This window comes from Dendrobates tinctorius, unplaced genomic scaffold, assembly GCF_039654945.1.
Source record: "Dendrobates tinctorius isolate UK_male_01 unplaced genomic scaffold, ASM3965494v1 ptg000048l, whole genome shotgun sequence".
NCBI classification, from domain to species: Eukaryota; Metazoa; Chordata; class Amphibia; order Anura; family Dendrobatidae; genus Dendrobates; species Dendrobates tinctorius.
The window spans coordinates 1,213,378-1,229,601 of record NW_027361716.1 but is presented as its reverse complement, the minus strand read 5'-3'; the positions used below and the strand labels follow the sequence as shown (position 1 = coordinate 1,229,601).

General features: G+C 43.7%; 1 protein-coding gene across 1 annotated transcript in view; it reads left to right on the top strand.

The window, feature by feature from the left end:
- The first annotated feature begins 8,376 nt into the window (after window positions 1-8,376).
- The window catches only part of OSGIN1 (oxidative stress induced growth inhibitor 1), a 33,066-nt gene continuing 25,218 nt past the window's right edge, over window positions 8,377-16,224 (top strand). Inside the window, exon 1 of the mRNA XM_073576271.1 lies at window positions 8,377-8,527. The gene's annotated coding sequence lies outside the window, so the exon portion shown is untranslated. The remainder of the gene's footprint in view (window positions 8,528-16,224) is intronic.

The following is a 16,224-nucleotide window of genomic DNA, read 5'->3' as shown; positions in this document are numbered from 1 at the left end:
TGTGGCAAGGGTGTCTATGATGCCCATAGTATATTTTTATAAAATGTACCCTCCAGGGGTAAATGTTTGTAAGCCCATGGACTGCATGTATGGGCATTACAAGTCTAGGAGACCCACTCCTTTACATTGGGCCTAGTTTTTAATGAGGCCTTCATCAATGTATCATCATTCTCCGCCACTAGATAACCAGGGTTAACATGTTCTGGACTGCTACAGGCAGTCCAATTTTTGGCAAGGGTGTCTATTTAAAAAATGTACCCCCCATGGGGAAATGTTTGTCAGCCCATGCACTGCGGGTATGGGCATTACAAGTCTAGGAGACCCGCTCCTTTACATTGGGCCTAGTTTTTAATGAGGTCTTCTTCGATGTCTCCTCATTCTCCGCCACTAGATCACCAGGGTGACCGTATTCCATGATGCAAAAGTCACTCAATTTTTGTGCAAGGGTGTTTTTATGATGCTCGTTACTAATTTGAAACCAAAACAAATGTTACTCCCCCAGGGGAAACTGTCATAAAACTGAAATGTATGTATATTCTTCCCATTTATTCTTATATTTACCATTTTTCCTATCTGTGGAACATCCTCTTATGACCTAGTATATACCTCTCCAATCTAAAAATAGTGAAATCCTATTACATTATATTTTTATTTCTATCCCTGTCTCTGAGCTGTTGCTAGGGACAAACATATCTCGTTGAACACATTCTGGCTTCATATCTATGAACCTGTGTTCGCCCCTCCCTTTTGTTATTTTCTTTCATAGGTGGATTCACATTTTTTATTTATTTATTTGATTTCAGTATGATTTATCATTATGTCTCCTCATTCTCCACCACTAGATCAACAGGGTTAATGGGTTTTGTGCTGCTACAGCCAGTCCAATTTTTGGCAAGGGTGTCCATGATGCCCATAAAATATTTTCAACAATTTTACTCCCCCAGGTGGAAATGTTTGTCAGCCCATGCATTTAGTGTATGGGCATTACGAGTCTAGAAGACCCACTCCTTTACATTGTGCCTAGTTTTTTTTTAGGCTTTCCTCTAAGTCTCATAATCCGCCGCCTGTTATGAATAAGTCACCGAGGAGGATAGCAGGACCAGACTAAGCCACCAGAAAACCAGACAGGTTGGTAACTAAGCGGATTGCAGACCCCTGATCCTATGCACACAACTAGCAGTAGCCGTGGAGCGTTCCTACTTTGCCCTAGACGCCTCGGCACAGCCGGAGAACTAACTCAGAATAAAGCAAGAAAGGAGAAATCTAAACTGCCTGGGAGCAGACCCCAAAGGAATAGACAGCCTCCAAACATATATTGTCGGTGAGACAAGATGAAAACACAAACGCAGGCAGAAAAATAGACTGAGCAAATGATGGGGCCCAAACTGACCAGACAGGACAGGAAAGGAAAGACACTGTCTGCAATCACGCAAAAACCCTGAAAAATCCAGCATGTCTGATGCACAAAAAACACTTAAGTCACACGACTTCACCCCCACTATATCAGCACTCTGGTATATACTGAAAGCAAAGCATAAAGAGGCCAATATAACAGGGGACAGAACAAACTGACACAAGCAGTAACATATGGGCGGTGATCCAGCACAGCCCCAGCAGGAGCAAGCTGACCCGCACAAAGCAGAGATAGACAACACCAGATCAAATGCAAAAAGATAAGCAAATGAACCACTTAGCTGAACCATGCAGTAACAGAGCAGGAGACATCAGACCTCAGAAGGCACAGGAAGAAAATCACCAGCAGGTATTGAAGGAAGTCAGCTGTCTTAAATACACCAGTCAGAAACCCCAGATCTCCAGTTGTCATCATCATTATCAGGTGGCAAGCCTCTGTCAATCTGACAAGCTCCACTACCTCCAGTAACCACCAGAGGGAGTCCAGAAAGAGAACTCGCAACACCTCTGTCAATCTGACCAGCTCCACTACCTTCAGTAACCACCAGAGGGAGTCTAGAAAGAGAATTCACAACAGCCACCACTAGATCACCAGCGTTAACTTGTGTGCTGCTACAGCCAGTGTCCAATTCCATACAAGGGTGGGTGGTTTTGCTGGGTGTTAAATACTTGTTATGGAAAAGGTTGACGTGTTTCCCAAAGGGGAAAATGTTTGCCAGCCAACACACTTAGGGCATTACAAATCTTGGAGACACTCTCCTTTTTAATGGGACTTTTTTTGTTAAGAGGCCCTCCTCCATGTTTCTTTCAAGGGGGGATTGGGGTTATTGGGGTGCATATGACTTGGTAGCAAGGCAGGCCTTGCAGTCAATGCATAAGAAAACAGAATGGGAGCACAAAATGAATACTGTGAAGTGGATTTTTCTGAAAGCAATGATAAAGTTGAAAAACGCTTCAAAAATGCTGCGTCTGAATTAAGCCCAAGTGGGGGAGGAACATTTTGGTCTGGGGTTAATTATTTTGCCTTATATACAAGTCATTAACCTCGAAAAGATGTACCTTAACCAGGGCCGGCTCCAGGTTTTTGAGGGCCCCGGGCGAAAGAGTCTCAGTGGCCCCCCCTTTAACACATACCACGATTCATGCCGTGTGGCATCCGTAGTGCTGGCCAAAAACGGACTTGTCTCCATGTGGATCACACGGACATGCATGTGATCCACACGGACACACACTCTGTGGCAAAACACGTTCATGTGAAGGAGGCTATTGATTAGTAGTGTACAGTAAAACCACTACATTTTTTTTTTATAAGAACCTTGTCATATTTTAGAGTATCACTGTCATGATCCATGCTAGATCAGGACTGATAAAAAGCACAGGTAACCTTTTTTTTTTCTAAAGCTGTGCTTAAGTTTGGTTTTTGCCCCCGGTGGCCATTAGGATTATTGCACTGTGGTGTTGTTTGTTCTAAGTTTGCTCCCCGGTGGTGGTGAGCGTCATTGCACTCTAGTTTCTTTAGTTAAGTGCACATGATTATAATGCAGGTGTGATTGCTGGCTCTGCTATAAAAGAGTCACAGGTGTTGCAATCAGTGTTGGTGATAGTGTTCATTTCAACCATCCTTGGTGGAGGAAGGAGCTGGAGAGCATTCCTTGCAGCACTGTCTTAACCCTGGTGTAGAAGGAGTCATAGGGGATTTCCTTGTAGCTCTGACAGAGCTTGGTGGCAGCGATTCAGGAGGAGAGCTGCATTCTGGTGGTGGACTCTGTTGCCAGGAGCAAGTGCAACAGAGTAAAGCTAACTTGTGTTTCCCTGTTTGTGCTTTTCCTTAGTGTGCATTAGTACAGCGGTGGGGCCAGTGCCTGCACCACCCAGCTCCCTAGCAAGGGATAGGTGTAGGGTGTGCTAGGGCGACAGGGTCCTGATCGGCGCCCAGTGCGTAACCGGCATAGGGAACGTTAGGAGCATTAGGGACACTGACTCAGGGGAGTGCAGGAGGTCTCCACATCCCCTTTCCCTATTGCAGGGCCTACCGTTGTAACTGTTTCCATTCCCTTGTCTTGATGTTTTAGTTACCGGCCTGCTAGCCGTGTCACACAGGACAGTATCACGTGCCGCGTCTTGTAGTTTTAGATACCGGCCAGCTGGTCGCGTCACACAGGACGGGTCCACGTGACATTATCACCAACCACACTTTTTTTTCTGCTGAGCCATGGACCTAGTTCAGACATTTGCCCAAGTGCAGCAGACCCTTATTGATGAGATTAGGGGGCTGCGTGGTGAGTTGGTGCAGCAACTGCAGCAGTTGGTGGGCTTTGGGGGCTTGGTTCAGAGACTGGCTCAGCCAGAACCCAAGATATCCCTCCCTGATAGATTTTCTGGAGTGAGAGATCAATTCTTGGTGTTTCAACAAGCCTGTAAATTGTATTTCAGGCTGCGCCCTCGTTCATCAGGGAGTGAAGAGCAACGGGTGGGAATCATTATGTCCCTTCTTAAAGGGGATCCCCAATCCTGGGCCTTCTCCCTACCAAACGATTCTCCATCTTTAGAGTCCGTGGATGAGTTTTTTGCGGCTTTGGCGCTTGTGTATGGGGATCCTGATGGCGTCACCCTGGCGGAATCCCGAATCCGTAGCTGTAAACAGGGAGCCCGGGTCGTTGAGGAGTACTGCTCAGAGTTTAGGAGATGGGCCACTAATAATCTGTGGAATGACCCTGCACTTAGGAGTCAATTTGTGCTGGGTTTGTCTCCAAAGTTGCAGGATACTCTGGTGCAGTACGCCGCCCCCAGGTCGCTGGAGGCCGCCATGTCCCTTGCCATCCGGGTGGATAGACGCCTTAGGGAAAGACATATACAATAAGTGCCCCCTGATGTCCTCGCTAGGGAGAACCCACCAGTGCGGACGGAGGAACCCAGACAGCCCGGTGTTGTTGATACAAAAAAGGGGGTGTCTGCGGCTCGTCGTGGTGGGGGGGTATGCTTTTCCTGTGGGAAGCCTGGCCATTTTATGAGAGCCTGCCCAGTTCATGCCAAGTCTCCTGATGAACCCAAGCAAGTAGGAGGATCTAGTTTGTTTTCGGCACTGCCTACAGCTCTGGGAGTGATGTTGGCATGTTTGTACTGTGGGCAGACTGGTCATGTCCTGAAGGCTTGCCCATTGCACTCCAAATTATCTGTGCCATCTGAGAAGCCGCATTCCCCTGGTTGCTTGGAGGGAGGCAACCAGGGATTATACATTTCCTCCATTTTGCCCTCCCAAAGTACCATGTCAGCAGAGGTCTTGGCTGGCGGGGTACCGGAGGTGATACCGGTGTTTGTGGACAGCGGAGCAGGAGTCAGTCTGGTGGATGCTCGCTTTGTCCAGACTCGTGGTCTAAGGTGTAGGACGCTAGCTCAGCCTATAAGTGTCCAGGCCATAAACTCTGTTCCACTGAGCCAGGGGAGCTTTACCAAGGTCATAGAAAGTATCCATCTGTGTATAGGACATCATGAGGAGTCCTTGTCATGCTACATCTTGGAGGGAATGCCAGTACCTATTGTTTTAGGTCTCCCTTGGCTGAAGAGACACAACCCGGTAATAGATTGGCGGGCGAGGGAAGTGGTTAGCTGGGGGCACTCGTGTGAGGGCTGCTGCCTAGGAACTACTGTCTCTACCGTCTCTCTTCAATGGACCCCTTCCTCTCCAGTGAGGGCAGCAGATGTGCTGCAGGAGAGTAGGGGCAAGTCTCAACCCTTGCCATTGGCCAACCCTGGGAGGCGCAGACCTCGTGGTGGAAGGGATTGGAGGGTGGGGTACCCCTTGGTGAGGTGCGGGGGTGTGAGTGTGGTGACACAGGGGGACGCCTCTGTTATCAATCCCAGAAAGAGTTCTCCAAGTGGTGACAAATGAACAAGTGGCAATAAACGTTCAGGTCCAAACCTGTGTGTGAACGAGCGTGTATGGGTGGCCACCAAAAAACATCCAGTGGAAGTGTGTTGTGGAGTGTTACCAGCTCATACCAAACATACACATACACAACCCGTTCCCCAGGTCAGCGCTTCGGAGATGTGTGTTGCCTCCAGAAGATACGTTGCCAATACCAGCGGGCTCGTTTCTCATCAACCTGACATGCAGGTAGATGCTGGGGTGAACTCTGGGTCTGGGCGTCCCCACTGTAGGTGGTTCCCTGATGGAGAGCGGTCTTGAGGGTCCAGAGGCCCCTCATTAAGGGGATGGTACTGTCATGATCCATGCTAGATCAGGACTGATAAAAAGCACAGGTAACCTTTTTTTTTCTTAAGCTGTGCTTAAGTTTGGTTTTTGCCCCCGGTGGCCATTAGGATTATTGCACTGTGGTGTTGTTTGTTCTAAGTTTGCTCCCCGGTGGTGATGAGCGTCATTGCACTCTAGTTTCTTTAGTTAAGTGCACATGATTATAATGCAGGTGTGATTGCTGGCTCTGCTATAAAAGAATCACAGGTGTTGCAATCAGTGTTGGTGATAGTGTTCATTTCAACCATCCTTGGTGGAGGAAGGAGCTGGAGAGCGTTCCTTGCAGCACTGTCAGCCCTGGTGTGGAAGGAGTCATAGGGGATTTCCTTGTAGCTCTGAGCTTGGTGGCAGCGATTCAGGAGGAGAGCTGCATTCTGGTGGTGGACTCTGTTGCCAGGAGCAAGTGCAACAGAGTAAAGCTAAGTTGTGTTTCTCCGTTTGTGTTTTTCCTTAGTGTGTATTAGCACAGCAGTGGGGTCAGTGCCTGCGCCACCCAGCTCCCTAGCAAGGGATAGGTGTAGGGTATGCTAGGGTGACAGGTTCCTGATCGGCGCCCAGTACAGAACCGGCATAAGGAACGTTAGGAGCGTTAGGGACACTGACTCAGGGGAGTGCAGGAGGTCTCCACATCCCCTTTCCCTATCGCAGGGTCCACCATTGTAACTGTTTCCCTTCCCTTGTCTTGTTGTTTTAGTTACCGGCCTGCTAGCCATGTCACACAGGACAGTATCACGTGCCGCGTCTTGTTGTTTTATTTACTGGCCTGCTAGTCGCGTCACACAGGATGGGTCCACGTGACAATCACATCTGGTAACAAGTCCTGAATAATATACAAGAATATGTATATTTAACATGTCCATATGAAAGAAAGATGAGAAAGAAAGAACAGAGAGAAAGAAAGAACAGAGAGAAAGAAAGGAAAAACAGAGAGAGAAAGAAAGAACAGAGAGAGAAATAAAGATTAGAGAGAGAAAGAAAGAGGGGAAAGAAAGAGAGAGAGAAAGAAAGAGAAAGAAAGAAAGAAAGAAAGAAAGAAAGAATAGAGCAAAAGAATGAACAGAGAGAAACAAAGAAAGAGGAGAAAGAAAGAATGAACAGAGAGAGAAAGAAAGAGGGGAAGGAAAGAAAGAACGGAGAGGGAAAAAGAACAGAGAGAAAGAAAGAGTGGACAGAAAAAAAGAACAGAGAGAAAGAAAGAGGGAAAAAAGAACAGAGAGGGAGAGAGAAAGAAAGAGGGGAAAGAAATAAAGAAAGAACAGAGAAAGAAAGAACAGAGAGAGAAAGAAAGAGTGGACAGATTAAAAGAACAGTGAGAGAGACAAAAGAAAGAGGGGAAAGAGAGAACAGAGGAGAGAAAGAAAGAGGGGAAGGAACAGAGAAAGAATGAAAGAAAGAAGGGAAAGAAAGAAAGAGGGGAGAGAAAGAAAGAGGGGAAAGAATGAGAGAGGGGAAAGAAAGAACAGAGAGAGAGAGAGAAAGAAAGATGGGAAAGAGAAAACAGAGAGAGAGAGAAAGAAAGAACAGAAAGAGAGAAAGAACAGAGCAAAAGAAAGAACAGAGAGAAAGAGGGGATAGAAAGAAAGAACAGAGAGAGAGAAAGAGGGGAAAGAAAGAACAGAGAGAAGAAAGAAAGGACAGAGAGAACAGAGAGAAAGAAAGAAAGAGGGGAAATAAAGAGAAACAAAGAACAGAGCAAAAAGAAAGAACAGAGAGAAAGAAAGAGGGGAAGAAAGAAATAACAGAGAAAGAAAGACGTGAAAGAAAGAACAGAGAGAGAGAAAGAGAGGAGAAAGAAAGAAAGAACAAAGATAAAGAACGAAAAAGAACAGAGAGAAAGAAAGAGTGGACAGAAAAAAGAACAGAGAGAGAAAGAGAAAGAAAGAGGGGAAAGAAAGAGAGAACAGAGAGAGAAAGAAAGATGGGAAAGAAAGAACAGAGAGAGAGAAAGAGAGGAAAGAAAGAAAGAAAGAAAGAAAGAAAGAAAGAAAGAAAGAAAGAAAGAAAGAAAGAAAGAGGGGAATTCCTTAACATATTTCCCAGCAAAATCTGTTTCAGTTTCATTTTGATGTTTTTTGTGCATCGGGAAAATTGGCATTAAACTCTGACAAAATTGTTTAAAGCTGTGACCTAGGAGTCAGGAATGCTTCCAGGGGCGATCCCCATGATGTCTCTGTGTCATTTGAGCAGTGTTTCCATCATTTTATGACATTTGTAGACCTTAAAATGACCCTCGGGGGGATCACAGTAAAAATGCTCAGGTCTCCCATAGACTTACATTGGGCTCGTTGTTCTGTCCGAGTACCCGAGTATTCCAATTTGCTCGACCCGAGCAATGAGCACCTGAGCATTTCAGTGCTCACCCATCACTAGTGATTACATAACAACTGTGTCAAATGACCAAGTCAGCTCTGTTGCATCTGCTATTTGTGATGCAGTTCCGTAAGTTTAGTGCAGAACTTCCTCTTTTACAGAACTTTGCACGACATGTGAAAAGGAAAACTGCGTTAACCCTACTGCGGGAAGATCCTGATTTCCCACCGCAGCCTGCTCTTTTCCAGATCGTTCTTTCCTCATTGGGTTGGGCTTGTCAGCCCACATGCCCTCTTTATCTGACAGACTCATCACTGTCATGCTGGTTATGTCACTGAAGCTGAGCCCATTCATAAGCTCAGTAACATGAGCCATGCTGACTCATGCTTATCCCATGAAATGTGCAAGACCTCCTCTAGGTCCCGCTCCACCTCCTACAACATCTAGCTACCTGCTCCCTCTATATATAGCAGGCGAGAGCGCTCTGCTGCACATGGATAGATCTGAGCACTGCCATAAGACTCACCCCCTTACAGTGGGATTCTGCAACCGGTAAGAAACTAATGGAACAGAACACAATATTCGTTATTTATGGGGTCCTTATAGGGTTCTACAATGTATTGTCATGTAAATGTTGCTGAAATCAATGAGTGCTTGAAGTTCTACGGTGAAGGGTGGTTCTCTGGTGCTGTAGTTGGCTCCGCGGCTGCATTAATGTCCATACAGACCACTTGTCACTAAGGCTACTTTCACACTTGCGTTCTTTTGCGCTGCGTACCGTGCGCAGTGCAAACGCACATAAAAAAACGCATCATGCGTTTGTGTGCATTTTTTGCGGGTTCCGGTGCGTTTTTTGCGCATACGTGCACCCATAGACTATAATGGGTGTTTGGCTGTAAAAAAAACGCATTGCGTGCGCATGCATTTTTTGGGGGCAAGTCGGACGCACAAAAAATGCAACAGGATGCATTTTGTGCGCCCGAGCGCACACTACAAAAAAAACGTATGCACATACAAACGCGTACAAATGCATGTCTATGCGCACCCATGTAAAAGATAGGGAAAAAAGCGCATGCTTTTTTTGCGCTTAAAAAACAGCGCAAAAAAGCGCAAGTGTGAAACCAGCCTAAGACTACTGTTCCCAGCATGCTCTGGCAGCGTCGACCGCCATTGCATGATGAGAGTTATAGTTTTCCAAAATCTGAAAAAAACGCACCGATAAGACCTGGTGTAGGGTAACGACACAGACACAGGCGCTTATTTCTGCAATACTCGCGATACGGACAAGCTGTTCAATTTATGCTGTGCACTCATTGTAAAAAAATGCAATGTTGCTGAATGATTGCGATTGTGAAATCGCAAAACGCGACGTCACAGCGTTAGGCAGCGTCATAGAGTACATGCGGAGATTGCACCATATGAACAAACTATCATTTTACTTGTAAAATTGACCTCTTCAGGAATTGAAAAGTACTTTTGGTGCACACACTTGTATATTGTGTCAGGGAACTGTCCAGAATCTTCTGCTCTGTGACTTGCCATCCGCTCATTCTGCCAGCACTATGGGTGCAGGAATTTGCTTTATCCTACTTGACAGCATATTTTATATCATTTGGCAGTTTGACAGTTGAAAGCAGGATCAGAGAAAGACAAGTCTGTTGTTTCATAATCAGACTCTGCTTCTCTGCTGCTAGAGATGGATTACACTTGACAACAGGTGGAGGATGGCAGGTTAGACAGAAGGGAGACATCTTGTTGTTGGCACTTTGGAGTGATGTTTTTTGGGTGAAAAAGTCTTGTTGGATCACTAGTGGACTGGGACAGTAAAGGGTCCTTGTGAAAGAACAATATACGAGCACTTTGCGGTCCGATAGCTCGTCATAATGCACAATTTCACCGACTTTGAAAGTGGAAAGGGCCTCTGACCTCTTGAGGTTGTACCTGTTGTATGTCCGTTTAGGTAAGTACTTTGTATTTCTCATTGCAGTGGACATCAACTGACATGACAGTAACCTTTTGAATGATATAATGGTGGTTGCCATTTTGGCTCTAAGATTTATAGCAATTCTGAAATCCTTAGTAATGTGAGACAGACAGGTTGCTATGGCCTGGCAGCCACTATAAAAGCACTAGCAATGAAGCAGTGTACACCCAGCGACGAGATTGTGTGAATTGGTTAACACTGCCAGAAAAATTTATCTTGCCAGCAGTCAAAAAAGAAACTGTTGGGTATTGTTACTTACGCATTTATCTTATACTCTTTAAAGCAATTGTAAAGTAAGGCTTCCTGGCAAGAATAGCCACATTACAATGCAGGATTAGGAATGTGTGTGTATAATATCATCTCACTAGTCTGGAATGTTCACATTCTGTCTCAGGGCCATGAATGCTCTGGTGAGAGCACATCACAGTGATAATATAATAAGATCATAAGCCACGCTGTAAAGCTGCACATCATATCTATAGTCACTGAGTAAAAAAAACGTTGTGCCAAGTAGACGCGATAACACAATCAGACAGAACAGAAGCACAGTCCTGTGGTGACATATCACACAGTTAATATATCATCAAAATTTCAGACAGGTTGTCACCTGAATGGAATGCTATAAGAAATATATATATAGATAGATAGATCTAGATATACTCTATATAGATTTGTGTATCTTTATATATTAAGTTCCTTAAAGGGAATCTGTCAGCAGGTTTTTGCTACCTCATTTGAAAGCAGTGTAATGTAGGCAAAGAGAAGCTGAATCCAATGATGTATCACTTAGATTACTCGGTGCAGCTGTTCTCACACAATCAGAACTTTTAGATTTAGAATGAAGCACAGCTGAGAAAGTAAGCCCCACCCACACTACAACTAACTCCACCCACACTAGGCTTTCTGAGTACAAACTACATAGAAAGTGAGCTGCTTATCACACAAGGGGGTGAAGGACTAGTCCAGCAATGTTAATCTCTTAGTGATAAATCCTTCACAGCAGGGCTGTGGAGTCGGTAAGCCAAACCTGCGACTCCGACTCCTCAATTTCCCTTCCACCGACTCCGACTCCGACATATATTGCTTATATTTAAGTGAAAAAATGTATTGTAGTACAATGTGAACATCAGACATTTAATCATTTTTATGATACAAGAATCAAGACATTTAGAACATAATATATATTTACTGGAATAGAACTTTAGAACACAAAAAACTGTAATACATTGTAAATACAGTTGTGGCCAAAAGTATTGACACCCCTGCAATTCTGTCAGATAATACTCAGTTTCTTCCTGAAAATGATTGCAAACACAAATTCTTTGGTATTATTATCTTCATTTAATTTGTCTTAAATGAAAAAACACAAAAGAGAATGAAGCAAAAAGCAAAACATTGATCATTTCACACAAAACTCCAAAAATGGGCCAGACAAAAGTATTGGCACCCTCAGCCTAATACTTGGTTGCACAACCTTTAGCCAAAATAACCAACCGCTTCCGGTAACCATCAATGAGTTTCTTACAATGCTCTGCTGGAATTTTAGACCATTCTTCTTTGGCAAACTGCTCCAGGTCCCTGATATTTGAAGGGTGCCTTCTCCAAACTGCCATTTTTAGATCTCTCCACAGGTGTTCTATGGGATTCAGGTCTGGACTCATTGCTGGTCACCTTAGAAGTCTCCAGCGCTTTCTCTCAAACCATTTTCTAGTGCTTTTTGAAGTGTGTTTTAGGTCATTGTCCTGCTGGAAGACCCATGACCTCTGAGGGAGACCCAGCTTTCTCACACTGGGCCCTACATTATGCTGCAAAATTTGTTGGTAGTCTTCAGACTTCATAATGCCATGCACACAGTCAAGCAGTCCAGTGCCAGAGGCAGCAAAGCAACCCCAAAACATCAGGTAACCTCCACCATGTTTGACTGTAGGGACTGTGTTCTTTTCTTTGAATGCCTCTTTTTTCTCCTGTAAACTCTATGTTGATGCCTTTGCCCAAAAAGCTCTACTTTTGTCTCATCTGACCAGAGAACATTCTTCCAAAACGTGTTAGGCTTTTTCAGGTAAGTTTTCGCAAACTCCAGCCTGTCTTTTTTATGTCTCGGGGTAAGAAGTGGGGTCTTCCTGGGTCTCCTACCATACAATCCCTTTTCATTCAGACACCGACGGATAGTACGGGTTGACACTGTTGTACCCTCGGACTGCAGGGCAGCTTGAACTTGTTTGGATGTTAGTCGAGGTTCTTTATCCAACATCCGCACAATCTTGCGTTGAAATCTCTTGTCAATTTTTCTTTTCCGTCCACATCTAGGGAGGGTAGCCACAGTGCCATGGGCTTTAAACTTCTTGCTGACACTGCGCACGGTAGACACAGGAACATTCAGGTCTTTGGAGATGGACTTGTAGCCTTGAGATTGCTCATGCTTCCTCACAATTTGGTTTCTCAAGTCCTCAGACAGTTCTTTGGTCTTCTTTCTTTTCTCCATGCTCAATGTGGTACACACAAGGACACAGGACAGAGGTTGAGTCAACTTTAATCCATGTCAACTGGCTGCAAGTGTGATTTAGTTATTGCCAACACCTGTTAGGTGCCACAGGTAAGTTACAGGTGCTGTTAATTACACAAATTAGAGAAGCATCACATGATTTTTCGAACAGTGCCAATACTTTTGTCCACCCTCTTTTTTATGTTTGGTGTGGAATTATATCCAGTTTGGCTTTAGGACAATTCTTTTTGTGTTTTTTCATTTAAGACAAATTAAATGAAGATAATAATACCAAAGAATTTGTGTTTGCAATCATTTTCAGGAAGAAACTGAGTATTATCTGACAGAATTGCAGGGGTGTCAATACTTTTTGCCACAACTGTATGTAATACACTATGTAATATCGATTACATATATATATACAGTATATATATATATAACACTATGTAATAAACTATGTAAGTGGCAAAAAACAGTTTTCAACATAAACATACTAAATAACATTTGTGCAGTCTATGAATTTGTTCTAAGAAATAGAATTGCCTCCATCAGATCCTCCTTCATAGATGACCTAAAATCTGACCTAATAATTTTAAGGCCAGAGAACAACCTCTCTACAATAACTTGGGTTGGAGGCAAAGCCGTAACCACATGGGCAACATCTCTAACAATTTCCGGGTATAAATTAATTGCCTCATGCACAGTTTTGATGAATGGTTGAATTTTTCTTTTTCTTTGAGAGCAAGTGAAACATTTTGCTGAAATATGGTCATTCTGCTTGCTATAGGAGACGGAGTGAAACCTTTTTCCTTGCAGCAATGCTTTGCCTGCTCCATATCATCCAAATATTTGTCAAAGTCAAACTCCTCATCTGATGAGGATGAAGATATCGCAGCAGTAGCACTGTCAGGATCCAAGTCCTCTTGGGCCTGGAAGTCCTCCTGTAGGCCACTCTTCCTAACTGCTACCTCAGTCAGAGCTTCTTTTCCTTTAGTAAGCTGTTGATCATCAAGCAATATACGATGACTTGGGTCCACATAAACAGCTGCCAGAAAAATTTTATTTTCCAATAGCTGTGTCTCTCTCCGTTTCATTGAAGCAGAAATGCCATCTGCGATTAAAGCTCCTCTTTGGGACAGGCAAAATGGCAAGTTCTTCCACTCCCTTATGAAAATGCCAGGAGTTAAATCCTCATCTTGTAATTTTTTAGTCACGGTAGATAGGTGATTAAGCAATTCCTTCAATTCAGCCACCTGTGTCCATTGACCTTCATTTAGGGTTACCTGAGGGTTCGCCATATCAATAAGAAACAGTTTTAGCCAGGATCAAAACTAGGGGGGGGGGCAGAACCTCATACTCTTCCGCAGAATCTCATACTGCACACCTCAGCTGCTGCAGAACCTTATACTGCACGCCCCTACACTTGAAAATAATGCCTGCACCTTAAGATGTGGTGAATGCAGTCTATTTATTCCAACTATCAATTGATGTTGACTTGTTACGGAAGACGAGCAATGCCTGGCCTGGGCGTCCTTTTGGGCAGCTATGAGGTGTACCTGACTGGTGCTAAAAAGAAAGTGCTAAAAAAAAGGAGTGTTAGTCTGTGTGCTACCCGGCTTTCATTCTTTTTGGTACAGATAAGATATGGATAGACAGATATGGATAAATGGATAGATAGAGCAGATTTCTAATCTGCTTTTGCTATTGAAAACATTATCTGTGAGCTTAAAAACCTTTTAGGTGATGCGGTTTTATAAAAAGCTGATCTGCTTTTGCAGCTGAAAAACGTATTCTCAAAAAACGCGGCAAAAACGCTGTGTGTGAATGTAGCCTTAGATCAGGAATAGAACAGCCATTTATAGGACGTTTCATAACTTTCCCAAATTCCTATGAAAAAATATTCAGCACATTCTGCATTGAACTACTGTACCAAATTTATTATATATTTTAGGAGTCGGCGTCGGTCCATTTTATACCGACTCCATCTCCGAATCCACCAAAATGAGCTCCGACTCCGATTCCACGACTCCAACTCCACAGCCCTGCTTCACAGTTATTAAACAACAGCAGCACTTTGACAGGTGACCCATCCCTGAAATCTGTGTTTCAGCCTCTTTCTCCTGCTGTCTTCAGATTACATATAAAAAAAAAAAACCCTTCTGACAGATTCTTTACATTTATTTTACCTAAACTCATGTGTTTTGGGCTATAAATTTTTTTTGCAATTGATATTCCTTAAAAAAATGTTGCGCTGCTTGATTTTTACAGGATCTTTGTTTTGCTGCACATTTAATGTTGATGTGGTCTGTAGTCATGAATCAGCTGAGAGGAGTTCACAAAAAGACAGATAAGCTACAAATGCTCCTAACAGACCGTCAGGACGCGCTTACTGATGGATTGTCAGTTAGCTCATTCTGCATCTACCGTGCCACACAAAGGGTATAGAAGGCAAAAAATGTACTGCAACATAGCAAAATGCAAGCATTTAAATAAAAAAAAAAATCAATAAAAGTGTCCTGAACCCCTCTAGTCCCCTGTCATAAGGTCAGAAGTGCCCTGTTTTGCTCTTGTTTTGCTCTTGCTGCTCCCATGACTATTTTTTTTTTCAATCTGTCATGCAGATCCAAAGATAGGGCTTTTTATTTAGTGACCACTGACCTCCTTTGATAAAGGCTGTAAAAATTTGCATTAAATAACAGTATGAAACTGTATGGAATATTTTAAAAAACACAACAAAACAGAATACTCAGAAGAGCAGCAGTCACCATAGAGAATGGTGGATAAAAAGTTCTGCATTCTGTTATCAGACCCTAACCATTCACTAAGATATCTCCTCTCCGCAGGATGTACAGTGGCTACGGGAAGTATGCAGACCCCTTTACATTTTTCACACTTTGTTTCATTGCAGCCATTTGGTAATTTCCAAAAAGTTCATTTTTTTCTCATTATTGTACACTCTGCACCCCATCTTGACTGAAAAAAACAGAAATGTAGAAATTTTTGCAAATTTATTAGAAAAGAAAAACTGAAGTATCACATGGTCATAAGTATTCAGACCCTTTGCTCAGTATTGAGTAGAAGCACCTTTTGAGCTAGTACAGCCATGAGCCTTCTTGGGAATGAGGAAACAAGTTTTTCACACCTGGATTTGGGGATCATCTGCCATTCTTCCTTTTCATCAGACCAGAGAATCTTATTTCTCATAGTCTGGGAGTCCTTCATGCGTTTTTTAGTAAACTCTATGCGGGCTTTCATATGTCTTGCACTGAGGAGAGGCTTCCGTCTGGCCACTCTGCCATAAAGGCCTGACTGGTGGAGGGCTGCAGTGATAGTTAACTTTGTGGAACTTTCTCCCATCTCCCTACTGCATCTCTGGAGCTCAGCCATAGTGATCTTGGGGTTCTTCTTTACCTCTCTCACCAAGGCTCTTCTATGATTGCTCAGTTTAGCTGGATGTCCAGGTCTAGGACGACTTCTGGTGGTCCCAAACTTCTTCCATTTAAGGATTATGGAGGCCACTCTGTCCTTAGGAACCTTGAGTACTGCAGAAATTCTTTTGTAACCTTGACCAGATCTGTGCCTTGCCACAATTTTGTCTCTGAGCTCCTTGGCAGTTCCTTTGACCTCATGATTCTCATTTAGTCTGACATGCACTGTGAGCTGTGAGTTCTTATATGGACAAGTGTGTGCCTTTACAAATCAAGTCCTATCAGTTTAATTAAACACAGCTGGACTCCAATGAAGGAGTAGAACCATCTCAAGGAGGATCACAAGGAAATGGAC